Source organism: Carcharhinus amblyrhynchos, chromosome 3 (assembly GCF_965287045.1).
Source record: "Carcharhinus amblyrhynchos chromosome 3, sCarAmb.v2.hapA, whole genome shotgun sequence".
In the NCBI taxonomy this organism is placed as follows: Eukaryota; Metazoa; Chordata; class Chondrichthyes; order Carcharhiniformes; family Carcharhinidae; genus Carcharhinus; species Carcharhinus amblyrhynchos.
Genome location: NC_137326.1, coordinates 22,480,447 through 22,498,278, shown reverse-complemented (window position 1 = coordinate 22,498,278; position 17,832 = coordinate 22,480,447). Strand labels below are relative to the sequence as shown.

At 41.6% G+C, this 17,832-nt stretch overlaps 1 protein-coding gene across 5 annotated transcripts in view; it reads left to right on the top strand.

Annotated features, from left to right (window-relative positions):
• Positions 1-203: 203 nt before the first annotated feature.
• Positions 204-17,832, top strand: part of raf1b (Raf-1 proto-oncogene, serine/threonine kinase b) — an 89,238-nt gene continuing 71,609 nt past the window's right edge. For 3 of the 5 annotated variants that reach the window (XM_080182121.1, XM_080182135.1, XM_080182100.1), the window contains exon 1: positions 204-392. The gene's annotated coding sequence lies outside the window, so the exon portion shown is untranslated. The remainder of the gene's footprint in view (positions 393-17,832) is intronic. The other 2 variants (XM_080182128.1, XM_080182109.1) reach the window with 1 other exon arrangement.

Genomic DNA, 17,832 nt, shown 5'->3' with positions numbered 1-17,832 from the left:
TTCACACAAACCCTTTGAAATGACCCTGCCAGAGAGTTGCAATCACCAAATCTTTTTCTGTCCCAGCATCCTGCGCAGACTGTGCGATGTGAATAAAGGGAGTTTGTGATCAGAGACAAGTTGGCAGGAGTTGTGTGTATGTATGTATGTATGTGTGTCTGGTGTGGGGGTTGAACACACTTTCAAAGTGGAGGGGGGGGGGTGGTTGGGGAACAGGATGATGTCAGCGGGCGACAATTTCTCCGCTTGAAAGTTATGGCGGAGGTCAACTAAGGGAGAAAAGTTGGCCAACTCTCGGATTCCCGAGCCGGCTCCGCGGGTCGCCTGTGCGGAATGTTTGGCCGGCTTTGTGGAGGTTTAAAGAAGGCGAGCAGCGATCGGTGAAAGTAAGTGTGAGTGCCTTTTGTATGAGTGTGTATATATATATATTATATATAGGGAAAGGGTTAAAGCTCCACTTAGTCCTGTTGTCCCCTCTTTCCAGGAGGGCCCGAAGCGTTGAGCCTTAAATCTTGGCTCCTTTAAACCTTGGACACCCCCCCCCCCCCACTTTCCCACTCCCCTCTCAAGTACCTTTCGGTTTCCTAGCCGCCCACCCCACCTCCTCCCCGCAGTTAGTGTAAGTTCACCAGCCATCTCTCCCTTGGCGAAACTCGCAGCGACCATTACGTTGGAGCTGGTGTTTAAAAGAAAAACAGTGCAAACATCCCAGAGACTTAGGGGCCGTTGTAAGTCGCCTAGATTTTGCCCAGGTTCCAGTGGGGGTGGTAGTGACTCTTTCTTCCTTCCTGCCTTCTCCAGTTCAAACTTACATTTAAACTTAAGTTGAAACGATCCAATCAATCTACTTACTGCATGTTCGTTCTCCACACTGCAGTATAAAATGTTAGACATTTCACAGGGTTAAGGGGGAGTGGGGGGGAGGGGGAATGGATGCAAGGAGGAGGAAGTAAATTTTAGAGATGTTTTTATGGGAGGGGGGAAGGGAGAAAAATGTTTGTCGTGTTTTGTTTTCAGTGGGGTCATTATGCTCTGGACACTCTCTCTCTCACACACACACACACATACATCCAAATCCTTAGCTCACGGTCCATAACTCGGGCCGTTTTGTGGTTCTGTCTCGAGGTTTGTTTTGTCTTGGTGCCTGCAGAGAATTCACGCGTTCAGAAAGAAAAGAAAACATTCGCGCGTGTCCGAAATCACACCCCGGCAGCCCGTGAATTTCCACCCAGTCAACTATCAGGTAGTGCAGACACCCATATTGGCGTGGCGAGACATCCTGGACCTGCCCTCGCGTCCGCTGATAGATCATTAACTAGTGATCTTTGGATGTAAACCTGGGGTCACACAGATAGGAATGTGATAACGGCAGCGCGGTGCAGTTCTCTTAATCACCATCACAGCCGGAGCCAGACCTCCCGAGAACAGTCGAAATCATTCCCTGTTTCTCTGAACTTTAAAAACAAAAGGTTCAGCGAGGGTCCATAAGGCCCACAGAATGAACCAGTGTGTGTCTATTCGTTTGTCGCCGATCCCCCTCTCATGTTGGCGGTTTCCTGGTTTTATACTAAAGAAAACATTGCTATAGGTTCCCTGTCACCAATGACAACTCAAAGCAACGTATTTTTGAAGTGTTGCTATTGTTAGTTTAGGTTTCTCTTTAGAACAAAACAAACATGACTGGTGCTTTCTGGCGATTTGTTTGCTGCAAACACTGAATTAATCCTCTGTAGCAGGCCAATATTTTGCTATTCACTGACTATATATTTACAGTTTATACACTGTAAAACAACTTACGATGTAAAATAAAAAGATGAAAGCAAAATACTGCGGATGCTGGAATCTGAAACAAAAACGGAAAATGCTGGAAAATCTCAGCAGGTCGGACAGCATCTGCAAAGAGAGAGTAGAGCCAGCATTTATAGTCTGGATAATCCTTTGTCAGAGCAAAGATGTAAAACAACTGAACGTGTAAACCATTGACATGAAGGTATTAGCTGAAACATACTTAGGAGGTAGAAACTAGAAGCAGGAGTAGACCATTCGGCCCTTTGAGCCTGTTGCACGTTTAATTTTGATCATGGCTAATCATCTAATTCAATATTGTGATCCTTCCTTTCCCTCCATATCCCTTGATCCCTTTAGCCTCAAGAGCTATATCTAATTTCCTCTTGAAACCACACAAGGTTTTGGCCTCAACAACTTTCTATAGCAGTGAATTCCACACATTTACCACTCTCTGAGTAAAGAAATTTCTCCTCACCTCAGTCCCAAAAGGGAGATTTCATTGACAAAGCTATGGATTGAGGTTAAAAAAAGGTGCAATTATTTTTTAGAACTGCAAGTATTAAAATGACCTGAAGGTATCAGTTTTTGGAATTATGTGGGGTGTCTGTTGATTCATGCATCTTTCTAATGACTCACCTAGGAATAAGCACCGAGAAATATGGTATAATAGCTGCTACTGCGTTGAAGATTCTGGCTTTTTTTTGTCATTGGGTTTTTTTATCAGGTGGCAGAGTGGCACAGTGGTTAGCACTGCTGCCTCACAGCCACAAGGGACCTGACTTCCATTATAGCATCAGGTCTCTGTCTGTGTGGAGTCTGCATGTTCTCCCTTTGTCTGCGTGGGTTTTCTCCAGGCGCACCGGTTTCCTCCCACAGTCCAAAGACATGCGGGGTAGGCTGATTGGCTGTGCTAAATTGACCCTAGTTTCAGGGGGATTAGCAGGGTAAATATGTGGGGTTATGGGGATAGGGTGGGATTGTTGTCATTGCAGTCTCAATGGGCCGAATGGCCTCCTTCTGTACTGTAAGGATTGTATGAGTTCTATGAGTAAATGGGACTGGGAATATTGTTTATATAATGGACCTTCTCCCTCCCAGTCCTAATACCATCTGTGGGGTTGTACAAGGAAGCATTTTGTAATTGGGAATATTTTACTTGTGTTTGAACTATCAACGACCGTTCTACACCAGGTCAGGAAATGTTTGAGAACCGTGTGAAGAAGTTCTAGCGTATTTCTTTTGATCTGGGCAAGCAGTCTGTGTGCAATTGGCTAAAATTCTGATACCATCCTTGCTGAAATATGTGCGAATTGAACTGCAGAAAGACTGGTATTTCTTTGTGTGACCCGATGAATAGGAGTTACATAAATTTGCATTCAGTAACTGTTCTGTGAATAACTAGCATGAACAACAGCCACTGTTTGTGTTGTTATTGCCTTGGGTAGGTCATTTGTCTATAGAAATAAGGTCGTACTAGGACAGACTGTTATCTAGGTCTTGACACAATAATAAGTAAGCAATGCTAGGATTTGGATATTTGTAGAAGTACCATGTAAAGTAAGTGCTGTAAATACAAAATAAATAGCATATTCTGTAATTTCCAAAATGTATTCCTATGACCAAATTCATCTTTTAGATGAATAGGTTGTGATGTTGCCTGGCTAAATTTGTTGGTCACCTAATTGTATTCATAGCTACAGACCAGCAACAATTTACACTTGTATACATAGTAACATCTTGGAGCTCTTCATTAAATGAAGGGGTTCACATATGAGGAAAGATTAAACAGTTTGGGCTTATGCTTGATGGAATTTAGAAGCTTGAGAGGAAATTTAAATGGGTGGCACAGTGGTTAGCATTGCTGCCTCACAGCACCAAGGACCCGGGTTCAATTCCTGGCTTGGATCACTGTCTGTATGGAGGTTGCACATCCTCCCTGTGTCTGCGGGGGGTTTCCTCCGGATGCTCTGGTTTCCTCCCACTGTCCAAATATGTGCAGATTGGCCATACTAAATTGCCCTTAATGTCAGGTAAATACATAGGGTTATGGAGATAGGGCCAGGGTGGGATTGTGATCGGTGCTGACTTGATGGGCTGAATGGCCTCCTTCTGCACTGTAGGATTCTAGGTGGTGAATAACTGAGAGGACATCAAGCAGAAGTGAAGCACAGACAATAAGGAATATCTTGATGAGATTTTTAATGGGAGGGAGAGGAGTAACTAGGGAAGGAACTTAAGTGGGCAGGACAGTCTGGCTGAAGGAGCAGTTAGAAATGGGTAAGAAAAATAAATCAGCAGTTATCAGAGGAGTTTTGAGTATGTGCAGTATTGACTATTTGCTGGAGGAGATCAAGGAAGCCAGGAGGAGCTAGGTTAAGTATGAATTTGAAGAGGAAAGTGAAAGCCTCAAAGTGAATTATCAGTGACATGGCACACCGATGGAACTTAGCTGGGATAATGGGGAAATAGTGAGAAAAATATGTTGAATACTAGATTGAGAGTACATAAATATTATAGATCTGGAGTAAATAACTTAGAATCATGATTGCCAGGTTCTGCTGAATTTTGATTTGATTTATTATTGTCACATGTCATAGTATACAGTGAAAAATATTGATTCTTGCGCACTATACAAACAAAGCATACCATTCATAGAGAAGAAAAGGAGAGAGTGTGGAATGTAGTGCTATAGTCACAGCTAGGGTGTAGAAAAAGAGTAACTTAATATAAGGTAGGTCCATTCAAAAGTCTGATGGTAGAGAGGAAGAAGCTGTTCTTGAGTGGGTTGCTATGTGACCTCAGACTTTTGTATATTTTTCATAGAAGCATTGAATCCCTACAGAGCAGAAGGAGGCCATTCAGCCCATTGAGCCAACACCAACAACAATTCCACCAGGGCCTATTCCTGTAACCCCAAGTATTTACTCTCCCAATGCCCCGTGACACCAAGGGGCATTTTGGCATGGCAAATCCACCTAGTCTGCACATCTTTGGACTGTGGGAGGAAACTGGAGCACCCGGAGGAAACCCATGCAGACACCTGGAGAACATGCAAACTCCACACAGACAGTGACCCAAGGCTAGAGTTGAACCTGGGTCCCTGGCCCTGTGAGGCAGCAGTGCTAATCACTGTGTCACCATGCCGCCCTTCGGAAGAAGGTGGAAGAGAATATGTCTGGGTATGTGCATGGAGTCCTTGATTATGCTGGCTGCATTTCCAAGTCAGCAGGAAGGGTAGACAATGTCGATGGATACATTGAGGTTGCAGTAACATAACATATAAAGACTGGCCACCAGTAAGTTTTCACAGGAAGCGCAAAAGCAATAGAGCACTTGATTCTGATTCCTACCAAATTTGAACTTTAAACTGTTAAGTCATTTTATTTCCATTTATAACTGATAGGGTAATGGTTTTCCCGATATTACATACCCAGTTTGGCATGTGACATTATATTTTTAGTGTTGTACAGTATATGCTGTCACATGTCAGTAGTTCAAAGCATATTGTGTCTAATATAGAGACTTTCAACTACTATTGTAATGAGAAGTTCTGTTTTCAGAGAAAAGTTCCTTTTTCACTTCTGCAATTTTTTAATGCAATTAGCACATTGATAAGGGTGTTTTGAGGTGATTTTGAAGTTTCAGTAACAAAGCTGCAGTTTCCAAGATGTATACTCCCCTTTCCACCTCCATCAACTTAACCTTATCCAAAACTGAATGCTTGTATCTACATTGGCCCAATTCCCCTAAATGCCTCCGTTTTAAAATCCTCATTGTTATGTTCAAATCCTTCTATTCGCTCACTGCTCCCTATTTCGAATCTGCTCCAGCGCTCTAGCCCTCTAAGAACTCTGATTTGATTTGATTTATTATTGTCACATGTATTAGTATACAGTGAAAAGTATTGTTTCTTGCACACTATACAGACAAAGCATACCATTCATAGAGAAGGAAAGGAGAGAGTGCAGACTGTGGTGTTACAGTCATAGCTAGGGTGTACAGAAAGATCAACTTAATGCAAGGTAGGTCCATTCAAAAGTCTGGTGGCAACAGGCAAGATGTTCTTGAGTCTGTTGGTGCGTGATTTCAGACTTCCTTCTCTTTTTCCCAATTGAAGAAGGTGGAAGAGAGAATATTCGGGGTGCATGGGGCCCTTAATTATGCTGGCTGCTTTCCAAGGCAGCGGGAGGTGTAGACAGAATCAATGGATGAGAGACTGGTTTGTGTGATGGATTGGGCTACATTCATGATCTTTTGTAGCTTCTTGCAGTCTTGGGCAGAGCAGGAGCCAAACCAAGCTGTGATACAACCAGAAAGAATGCTCTCAATGGTGCATCTGTAAAAGTTGGTGAGAGTCAAAGCTGACATGTCAAATTTCCTTAGTTGTCTGAGAAAGTAGAGGTGTTGGTGGGCTTTCTTAACCAAAGTGTTGGCAGTGGGGCCAGGACAGGTTGTGATCCGGGCACCTAAAAACTTGAAGCTTTTGACCATCTCTACTTTGCCCCTATTGATGTAGACATGGGCATGTTGTCCACAATGCTTCCTGAAGTCAATGACAATCTCCTTCATTATGTTGACATTGAGGGAGAGATTATTGTCGTTGCACCAGTTCACCGGATTCTCTGTCTCTCGTTCCTGTGGTCTGTTTCGTTATTGTTGGAGATCCGATCCACTCTTGCATTGTGCCACCACTGGTCTCTTACTGCTTTTATATTCATTTACAAGGGGATGTGGGTGTCACTGGCTAGGCCAGCATTTATTGCCCATCGTTATTGCTTTTGAGAAGGTGGCGCTGCGATACCTTCTTGAACTACTGCAGTCCATTTGGTGTAGATACGCCCACAGTGTTCCAAGGCAGGGAATTCTATGATTTTGACCCAGCAACAATGAAGAGATGGCGATATATTTCCAAGTTGGGATGATGAGTGTTGAACTGTTCATCCCAGGTTCCTGTATCTCATTTGTGGCTGTGCCATCAGCTGAGTATGCTTCAAACCCTGCTATTCCCTCTGTAAACCCCTCCACATCTCTGTCCTTTAAGACCCTCCTGAAAATCTATGGCCAGAATGTTATGGCTGTTCACACCGGTGGCATTTTCCCATCCTGCTGCAGTGAGCGCAGATTTGACTAGTTGCCAAATTCTCTGACCTCTCTGCGGCGGGAGCATGGCGTGACCGGCTGGTAAGATCACGCCCTACGTCTTTGACGTAACTATGTTCCACCTGTGTTCATGTGTCTTTTCATTCCTGTTTTCAAATCTCTTCATAGCCTTGCCTTCCCCTATTTCTGTAATATTCTCCAACTCCTCAGAGATACCTGTGTTCCTCTAAATCTGGCCTCGTCTGAATTCCCTCTGATAATTGCTTCAACATTGGTGGTCCTGCCATCAGTTTGCCTTTTTGATTTGGGGCAGCACAGTGGATAGCACTGCTGCCTGACAGCTCTAGGGACCGGGTTCAATTGCAGCCTTGGGTCTGTCTGTGCACGTTCTCCCTGTGTCTAGATGGGTTTCCTCCAGGTGCTCTGGTTTCCTCTTCCTGTTCAAAGATGTACAGGTTAGGTGAATTGGCCATGCCAAATTGCCTTTTAGTGTTCCAAGATGTGTAGGTTAGGTGGATTAGCCAATGGTAATGTGGGTGTCATTAGCTAGGCCAGCATTTGTTGCCCATCCCCCAATTGCCCTTGAGAAGGTTGTGATGAAGCCTTCTTGAACCACTGTGGTCCCTGTAGTGTAGGTACACTCACAGTGCTGTTAGGAAGGGAGTTCCAGGATTTTGACCCAGTGAGCCGGGCTCCAAACTCCAGAGTTCACCCCTCTATCTTTCTTACCTCCTTCAAGGCACTTCTTAAAACCTCTTTCACCAAACCTTTGGTCATCTGTCCTAATATCTCCTTATGTGGTTTGGTGTAATGTTTTGTTTTGTAATGCACTTCTTAAGAACCTAGGGCCACTAAGGCTTTGCCCTCTTAAATAATGTTAAAGTTGCTATTGGACAAAGCTCAGCACAATGTCAAGGGCCGAAGGGCCTGCACTACGCTGTACTGTTCTATGTTCTAGAAATACAAGTTGTTGTTGTTTTTATTGCTTGTTTTAGTTGTTTTTATGCCAGCAAAAGTGTTTTGGGATGTTTGACCATATTAAAGGTAGCCATAATGTGGAGTTGCTGGCGTTGGGCTGGGCTAGGCCAGTAAGTAGTCTCTCAACACCAGGTTAAAATCCAACATGTTTATTTGGTAGCACGAGCTTTCTGAGTGTTGCACCTTCACCGCTCACCTGATCAAGGGGCAATGCTCCGAAAGCTTGTGCAACCAAATAAACCTGTTGAACTTTAACCTGGTGTTGTGAGACTATTTACTATATTAAAGGTGACAGATGCAAGTTGTTGTTGTTCAGCTTATGCATATTGCATCTGTCCTGAATGTGGCGTAGAAACGGGAGGAATTACAAGTAAGAAACAAACCATTTTATTTGGCTTTTGAGGAAGGCAGATCCGAGGTTCTACCTCGTAAATGTTTGGTCTTAAAACAATAGTTGTTATAGTAATAGAGTTTCTTGGAAGAACTGACATTCAAAGTTTCAGGCAGTTACTCTGGATCGATGGCTGGAACAGATGAAAGATTTAGTCACATACAGTGGAGGATGGGATAATGGGCATGATTTTATTCGGTTGTTCGGGCTATTGCGTTTGTAATGGGTTTTATTTTGTTAATTATTCAGGTCAATGACCTTTCAATTGTGAGTTCAGATGAAAGGTCATTGACCTGAAACTCCCAAGTATGCTTTTCTCTCCATAGATGGTGCCAGACCTCTTGAGTATATCAGCATTTTCTGTTTTCTTTGCTGCATCCACAGCTTTTTTTTTGTTTTTTTTTAATGCCTTATAAATGTGTGTACGAGTGGACGGAGAGTTGAGTACAGATATAGTTTATTTATTAGTCATAAGTAAGGTTTACGTTAACACTGCAATGAAGTTACTGTGAAATTCCCCTAGTGGCCACATTCAGGTGCCTGTTTGGGTCAATGCACCTAACCAACATATCTTTCAGACTGTGGGAAGAAACTGGCGCACCCGAAGGAAGCCCATGCAGACATAGGGAGAATGTGTAAACTCCACACAGACAGTGACACAAGCCAGAAATCGAACCTGGGTCCCTGGCGTTGTGAGGCAGCAGTGCTAACCATTGTGCCACCATGCCGCTCCGCCCTGTTCAGCGGGTCATGGCTGAAAAGTGGGTTGAGATATATGGGATGGGAAGATACCTGTGACTCGCATGGGAGCATGAGGCAAAGAGTGAGATGTTTGAAGTTCACATATTGACAGTGGATGAAGATATTACCACCTGATTTTTTAAGTGTCTGTCTGCTGGGAGACAAACAGAAGTGGTGCTCCAATTACCATACAAGATTACCCCATTTTTCTGGTCCTAAAAATCATGCTTTTGCACATATTCAACGTATATCTCGATCCCCTTTTCAGCCATGACTCGCTGAATGGGAAGGCATGGTGGCACAGTGGTTAGCACTGCTGCCTCGCAGCACCAGGGACCTGGGTTCAATTCTGGCTTTGGGCCACTGTTTGTGTGGAGTTTGCACTTTCTCCCCATGTCTGCGTGGGTTTCTTCAGGTGCTCTGATTTCCTCCCACAGTCCAAAGATGAGCAGTCTAAAGATGTGCAGGTCAGGTTGATGGGTCATGCTAAATTGACCCCAGTGTAAGGGGGATTAGCAGTGTAAATAGGGTTATGGGATAGGACCTTGATGGGATTGTGGTCAGCACAAGCTTGATGGGACAAATAGCCTCAAATACTATAGGGATTCTGTGGAATTCTGTACTCACTTAGGGGTCAACCTCATTTTTTCTCCCCACAAGTGGGATGTTTTCTTTACCATTATTTCATAATTGGGTATAAGGGTTCAAGCCAGTATGGACTGTGTTGCAGAGAGATGCATGGGAATTTAAATATGTCCACCCTCTGAATTAGAAACAGATAATGTTTCAAAATGGCGATCACCCACATCAAAGTTTCACTTTTGCTTTTGGCGTTTAAGTTGACTCCGGTTTTTGGAGGGATTTTTTGATGGCTTCAAAAATCAACCATGGTATCAGAAGTCAGTATTCAGGGGGTACTCAAGCAATCCAGATACCTACTTGTGGAAGTTGTGAAGGTGTTGTGATTTTTCAACACTTTCAATGATCAGCTTGTGGATGAAGGAGAAAAAAAATTACAGCCTAAAAAATGATGACTTGGTTTATGAAGGCACAATTGAAATAATAGAATATTACCACTTGTTTTAAAGATCTGAGTATATGTTGTGAAACCTATTTCAAATCTCAGCATTGTTTGTTCAGCTTTTATTGCACTGTTCTATTTATTAATCACATAAATTAAATTGCTTCTTACTGCTGAATCTTAACTTCAGATGAACCACCCAGTGAGATTGAAGTGAATCTGAGAGTAGATAATATAATTATTGTAAGCTCCAATTACCAAGAACAGATTTTTCTCACATATCGATGTGTCTTCCAATAATGAGTTGTTCTGCTTTATTTAATATGTTTGTATGAGTGGTCCATTGAACTATTGTCATGTTGGATCATTATATCATGATTCAGAGGGGTCTTGAGAAGAGTAGTAGGGAGAAATTTTTACCTCTGGCAAGTCAATTAGTAACTTGAAGGCATAGGTTTAAAATAATTGGCAAAAGAACAACTGGAGACTTTTTTCACACAGGATTGTTAAGATCTGGAATGTATTACCAGAAAAGCAGGTTAAAGTGGGTTTAATGGAAACTTTCGAAAGGCAATGAGGTATATACTTGGATGGTTGTGGGGGAAAAGCTCAGATGTGGGACTAATCGGACAATTCTTTCAAAGCTCTGGCATGGGCATTGTAGGAAGGCATGATGGTATTGTCACTGGACTAGTAATCCAGAAAGCCAGGGATAATGCCCTGGGGACCTGGGCCCAAATCCCACTGTGGCAGGTAGAGAAACTTGGATTCAGTAAAAATCTGGAAATAAAATGAAGACCACAAAACCATTGTCAATAGTTGTAAAAACTCATCTAGTCCACAAATGTCTTTTAGGGAAGGAAATAGGGCATTGGTGAGGCCGCAGCTGGAGTACTGTGTGCAGTTTTGGTCGCCGCACTTACGCAAGGATATTTTGGCCTTGGAGGGAGTGCAGAGGAGGTTTACTAGGCTGATACCGGAGTTGAGGGGGTTGAGCTATGAGGAGAGGCTGAATAAACTAGGCTTTTACTCGTTAGAGTTTAGAAGAATGAGGGGAGATCTCATTGAGACATATAAGATGATGAATGGGATGGATAGGATAGAGGTGGAGAGACTCTTCCCGCTCAGAAAGGACAGTAGGACTAGGGGGCACAGCCTCAAGATAAAGGGGGGGCGGTTTAGAACGGAGTTGAGGAGGAACTTCTTCACTCAAAGGGTGGTGAATCTCTGGAATTCTCTGCCCGTTGAAGTGGTGGAGGCTGCCTCGCTAAATATTTTTAAGACGCGGGTTGATGGGTTTTTGATAAGCGAGGGGATTAAGGGTTATGGGGAGAGGGCGGGAATGTGGAACTGAGTCATGACAGATCAGCCATGATCGAATTGAATGGCGGGGCAGGCTCGAAGGGCTAGATGGCCTACTCCTGCTCCTATTTCTTATGTTCTTATGAAATCTGCCATCCTTAACTGGCCTGGCCTACATGTGACTCCAGATCCACAGCAATGTGGTTGACTCTCAAATGTCCTCTGAAACGGAAGGCAGTTAGGATGGGCAATAAATGCTGGCCCAGCCAGTAATGCCCACATCTCATGAATGAAAAAAAAAGGCAAGATGAGCAGAATGACCTCCTTTGGTTCTGTAAGATTCAAGGATTCTATTCAATGTATAAATTAAGTATATAGAGAACATATAAACTTAACCTTTCCACTTGAGTTCTGAATTGTTTTTGCTGAGTTCACAGGAACCTGCTCCTTGTAATATGCTGCAAGAACAGAAAGGTTATTAAAAAGCACATGCAGAGGAGATCAAACATGGTTTCAGGATAAGATAAGAAATGTTCTGTTACATGTTTTTAGCGATGGTCAACTTCACTTGGCATACATTCAGCATTCTCACTGAATTCCCATCACCTCCATTGAATTCAGCTCAAGGAGTGACACGATTGTGGAGGGACTTGAGTATGAGGACAAGAATTTTAGTATAGTTCAGTGACCAGTGATGGTGGATCAATGGGGGGCTTGGTGTAGGCTCAGAGCTTTGCTTGATACTAGGTGTTTGGAAGGTGGAATTCTTCAAGGTGAGCATTGGAATAGACAAGTCAATAGGCTTAGGTGTGGATGGAGATGGGTGTCATTTAGAAAGGGGAGGTAGGCTTGGAATCTCAGCTCAGGGTCAAGTAGGATGGGGAGGTTGGAAGCAGTCTAGTTCAGCCAGGGAGGGGGATGGAGTTTGTGGCAGGGAACTGAAGGGAATAGCTTGGTTTTTTTTCCAGTACTTAAGAGGCGGAAACCTTGGCTCATCCAGGACTGAATATCTTACTAGCAGTCAGACAACATTGAATCCTGCCAGGTTTGAGAAAGCTATGACACAACTTACATTTTCCTGCAAATTTATTTGGAGTTAACTCATATATAGTTCAGTTAGCTCAGAAGCATTCTGGAGTTCCAGACATTTATTCATAGAATCATCAAATTCTTACAGTGCAGGAAAGAGGCCATTTGGTCCATCAAGCTTGCACCAACAACAATCCCACCCAGACCCTATCCTGTAACCCCACATATTTACCCCATTAATCCCCTTGACACTCAGGGGTATGGCCAACAACTTTACCTGCACATTGCTGGGCTGTGGGGGGAAACTGAAGCACCCGGAGGAAACACATGCAGACACTGGGAGAATGTGCAGACTCCACAACAGATAGTGATCTAAGCTGGGAATTGAACTTGGGCCTCCAGCACTATGAGGTAGTAGTGCTAACCACTGTGCCACCGTGCCACCCAATTCACAGGCAATTACAACTAGCATTAGAAATGTTCCAACAGAATAAATGTTATGACTTTCCAACATAGTCTGATAGAATATTTGTATTTTGAAAAATTTAGCTTTATCAACTGGATTTCAAAATAAATCTCCAGGAATTGTTTTGTAGTTCATCGTGAAACTTGACGTCTTTGTAAGTTTAAAGGATTGGACCTGGGTCATAGGGTATATAGATGATAAACTTGGAAACAGCTACATAGAAAAATGGATGGTCAGTGAATCAATTACGTTAAAGTTCAAATGCCATAGTGCTAAACTTGGTGATATTGTGGCACAATGGCCTTTTTCACTAGCTTTTTAGTCATTTGAAAATATATTTAGCTGCATAAAGCCCAGTATTAGTAATTTGCAAGTTGGAGAATGGCCAGAGCAAGCTCCAGCATTATATTAACTGGCACTGAATACCATGCAGAGCCCTGTTGCAAATTGATTTGACTTGTGTTGAATTCTAATCAACATCAACTGAAAATAGAAATGCTTGAAGTCAGCATTTTACCAAGAAGGAGGTCGGTTGAGCAGTTTAGTTTTTTTTTGGGGCACTGTGTGCACCGCCCTAAAGCTAACATAGGTACTTTCACACTGCCAGACATTTCAAATGACTTTTAAATTGAGATTTTTTTTGTAGAAAACATATTTTATTGATTTCAAACTTGAATATCCATTTAAAATGTTCCTAACTTACAATCATCTAAAAAAGAACTTTATCGCTAATCCCCATAATATTGCAGCAATGAGGCACTGAGCAGAGATCTGGCAACAGTTCTCCAACCAACTATTTGAACAAAGAATGGTAGAAAGTAATTAAAAGTCATGCCAATACCAACATACATCTAATGCATAGCCCACTAGTTTTCACTTATGAATGTTATAACATTCCTTTGTCATCATCCTCAATTTATATGAAATATGATGAGTAATTTATTCACCCTGGGGCAATAATTAATGGGAGACAGATATTTCAAAAACCTGAATGATCTTATGCCGTGGAATTAATCAATAGATTGTTAGAAAATATTGTTGGGGTATGTTTCCTTCCAGGACGAGATTATTTCGAACAGCTATCACTCTTTGGGTGAAAAGGTTCTTCCTAGAACAGCTTTTAAATCTACTTTTAACTGATTTAAATGTACACCCTCTTGCCCTATTTTTCTGTCTTAATTTAAAATCAATATACCATTACTGCATGGTATATGAACATGGCTGCAGGGTATGAATACGGTGTATTCTTAAGTTTCATTGTTAAATGGTTCAGAATGTTTACTTAATGAAAATAATCTGTAGGTGTACTATTTTGTGGGTCCTGTTAATTCAGGGCTGACCAGACTTTCAACAGGGGATTGTACTTGGCATGATTCCAAGAGACCACATTGCCAGAAGCAGGGCACATAATATAACACAGTTTTTGTTACAGTCAGCACTTTTTAACATGGTTCTAAAAACAGAACTGTAGTTTTAGTGTATGAAGTAATCTTCAGAGTCTGAATCTAAATCTAGACGAACAGAACTGCATATTTTAATATCTATAATTCTCTGATGTAAAGAGCAACATAAAGTGAAATCTTCTTGCACATTTAACTGAGATGTTTAGGTCGTAAATTCAATATTTCTGAAAATGGGTAGCTTTGAGTGGGGGGGAGGTGGGTGGAATTTTTTGGTTTGTGAACACAGTGAACAGGTTATGTTCCACTTGCCATATTTTTTCATTTTAAATGTAATGCAATAATCTTGGGACAAAATGAAGTTGAATACCTATCTTAAACCTACACTGGACATCCATAGACATTGAATAGTGCCACAGATTTGCTTTAACATTCATTTCTTTGTGTTTGCTTTAGAAGTGGACCTTGGCGTTTGAATTGCCTAGAGTCTCCTTTAACCTCATGGTTACTGTAAGCGTCAAATTAGAACATCCATTTAAAGTGTTCCTAATTTACAAACATCTTAAAAAGAACTTTGCTGCAACATTACAGGGATTAGCAATAATGAGGACTGAGCAGAGATCTGGCAATTGTTCCCCAACCCAACTATTTGAACAAAAAAGAGTAGAAAGTAATTAAAAGTTTTGGTAGCAAAATACAATCAAGATACATTTCTTTGCAAGAGTATGGTTTGTGGCGCAACTTTATTTATTCCTCATTAAGGAGGACATTAGAATATTTTAGAGGAAAATAATTTCATTGAGTTTGTGATGTGTATATTGAAAACAACAATGGATCATAGAATCCCTACAGCACAGAAAGAGACCATTTGGTCCATCAAGTCTGCACTGAATCTCTGACAGAGCTTCTCACTCAGGTCCTCCTACCACCCCATTCCACCCCCCCCCCCCCAACCTATCCCCATAACCCCATATATTTACCCTGCTAATCCTCCTAATTTACACATTTTGGGACACCAAGGGGCAATTTCACATAGCCAATACACCTAACTGTACATCTCTGCACTTAAGGATAGAATTCTTTGTTATGGCTCCAGGTAAGCCCAATTGCATTTTTTTTACTTGTATGAAGCAATTTTTAAGGTTGTTATGAAGAAATGAAACTTCTGTTTTTGAGCTTTACACTGAACAGCACATAAGTATGTTTCAAACAAATTGCGGGTGACAATAGCCTATTGTTTTTATTTGATTTAGTTTTGACTAGTGAGATAATTGTGTTCTAAACATCAACAGAGCCATGATTTCACCCTTCTTGTCAGGCAGGTTTGCACTGATCAATTTGTGTGTTGACTGATTGCAGCTACTAATGGATCTCATTCAATCGTAGAGAACTAACTGGAAATGTTGTCTCATCCTTTGTGAGACACTTATCATTTCAGACAATGTGACCTCATGACCATTTTATTGAATGTGTTGTTTATGGGTCCATATAAATCTGATTGATTTAGGAACTGGAGCTTCTGGTGGTTCTTGGCTTCTGTTGCTCAGTCCTCCAGCAAGCATAATGCTGACAGATTATATGGCAAGCAGAATTTACAATGCAACAAGATGATTCATTCTCACTTAACAATTGATGGCATATTTTCCCACATTCCACCATCCTGTCGTTATCAAATGTTCTTTTCGCTCAAACCTTAGAATTTTCTCAGTAGGACATGTACACTGCAATCATAAGACCATAAGGTATAGGAGCAGAATTAAGCCACTCGGCCCATTGAGTCTGCCCTGCCATTCAATCATGGCTGGTATTTTTCTTATCCCCATTCTCTTGCCTTTTCCCCATAACCCCTGATCCCCTTATTAATCAAGAATCTATCTAATCAGTAGATGTGTTTATAACCATCTAAACAATACAATCATCAAACTACTTATTATGTTTTTTGTGTGATTTCTGTTTGGAAATTCAGATTTTGAGACTGGTGTTGCATAAATTAAAATGAAAAAATGTACAAATTGGCTTCGGATTCAATAAATGCTCCAACATGAGAACTGCTGACCTACTTAATGGGTTAGAACTGTACAACGCCTGTGATGTAAGCACACTAATAGCACGCTAAAGAGGCATCTACAATCTAAGGAATGTAAACTGTTTAAGTTTTACATCTGTTTAACTTTCATAACCATATTAAATGCAGATGACATGATGCAGTTCTGTAAGTTAAGAGATGAACAGGAACAATTATAAGCTGAACTCTTAGTCTTTAAAAAAAAGAGTTAGCTCTAAAACTGTCATAATATTTTCCAGATGTTTTAATATTGCACGCATTCCATCGTAGACATGGATCTTCTTGGTTGGAATAATGTGTACATTTAGGCATTTGATAAAGCTGTGCTCACTTCACCCACTTTTTTGCTTCGCTTGAAACAAATCTCAACGATCAAATGAGGACAATATCTGTGATTATCCTAAGTTTCCCTCTGCTAAATTTGCAGAAAGAAATCGTCATACCACAGCAGTATTATCTGGCCCAGTGGTTTCCTACTGGTGTGCTGTGAGGAACACCCCCCGCCCCCGCCCCCACACAAACACACACACACACACACACAGATGTGCCACCAAACAGAACGTGAAATTATTCAAAATCCAGGTCATTAAACTAAAAGTAACCTTTGTCTTCAGCTCTGTGGTCATCTCCAAGACCCAGTGAATCTTGAGTCTTTTGTGAATGCGCCGGCTGGGAACAAGGCACACGTCCATGGTTTAGATTTTTTTATGTTGGTCAGGCCTATACGTACGACCGACAGGGTTGGAGCTGAAGACAAAGGCCGCATGCACCTGCATAAAAGACAGAAACTCAAAAACAGCACTAAAACCCTGGGAGAAGCAAGAGGGACAGAGTTTAAAGCTTAGAAGTTTATTTATTGGTATCACAAGTAAGGCTTACATTAACACTGCAGTGAAGTTACCGTGAGATTCCCCTAGTCACCACACTCCAATGCCTGTATGGGTCAATGCACCTCACCAGCACGTCTTTCAGACTGTGGGAAGAAACTGGAGCACCCGGAGGAAATCCATGCAGACACAGGGAGAATGTGCAAACTCCACACAGGCAGTGACCAAAGCCAGGAATTGAACCCGGGTCCCTGGCGCTGTAAGGCAGCAGTGCTAACTACTGTACCAAAAAAAACAGGAGAGAGGACAGGGAGAAATTAAAAACAAAGTTTCCAGTAAGGGAAGAAGATAGAGGAAATAGGTGTGCCTCAATTTTTTAATGTATATAAAGGTAAACTATGACATTCGAAATGTTGGGAACCAAAGATGCAATAATTGGTCCTTTTGTCATTTTGCTTAAAAGGATTGTTTTTATTGATATTCATTTCTTGTAGCTTAAAGGCCAAGATGCAAGAATCCTTGAAGTAAAACAAATATTTCAGTTTTTCCATTTTGCTGTCTTGAAAATTAAATGTGTATCAGCTATATGATTTGTTTTAGTTGCTTCTTCTGTGAGTCAGTTAATTTCTTTTAAAAAGATTGTTTGGAAATACTATTTTGAAACCAATATTTGGACCACTTGGATTTGTAGCCTTAAATCAATAAGCTTTTGATGAAAAGCTTA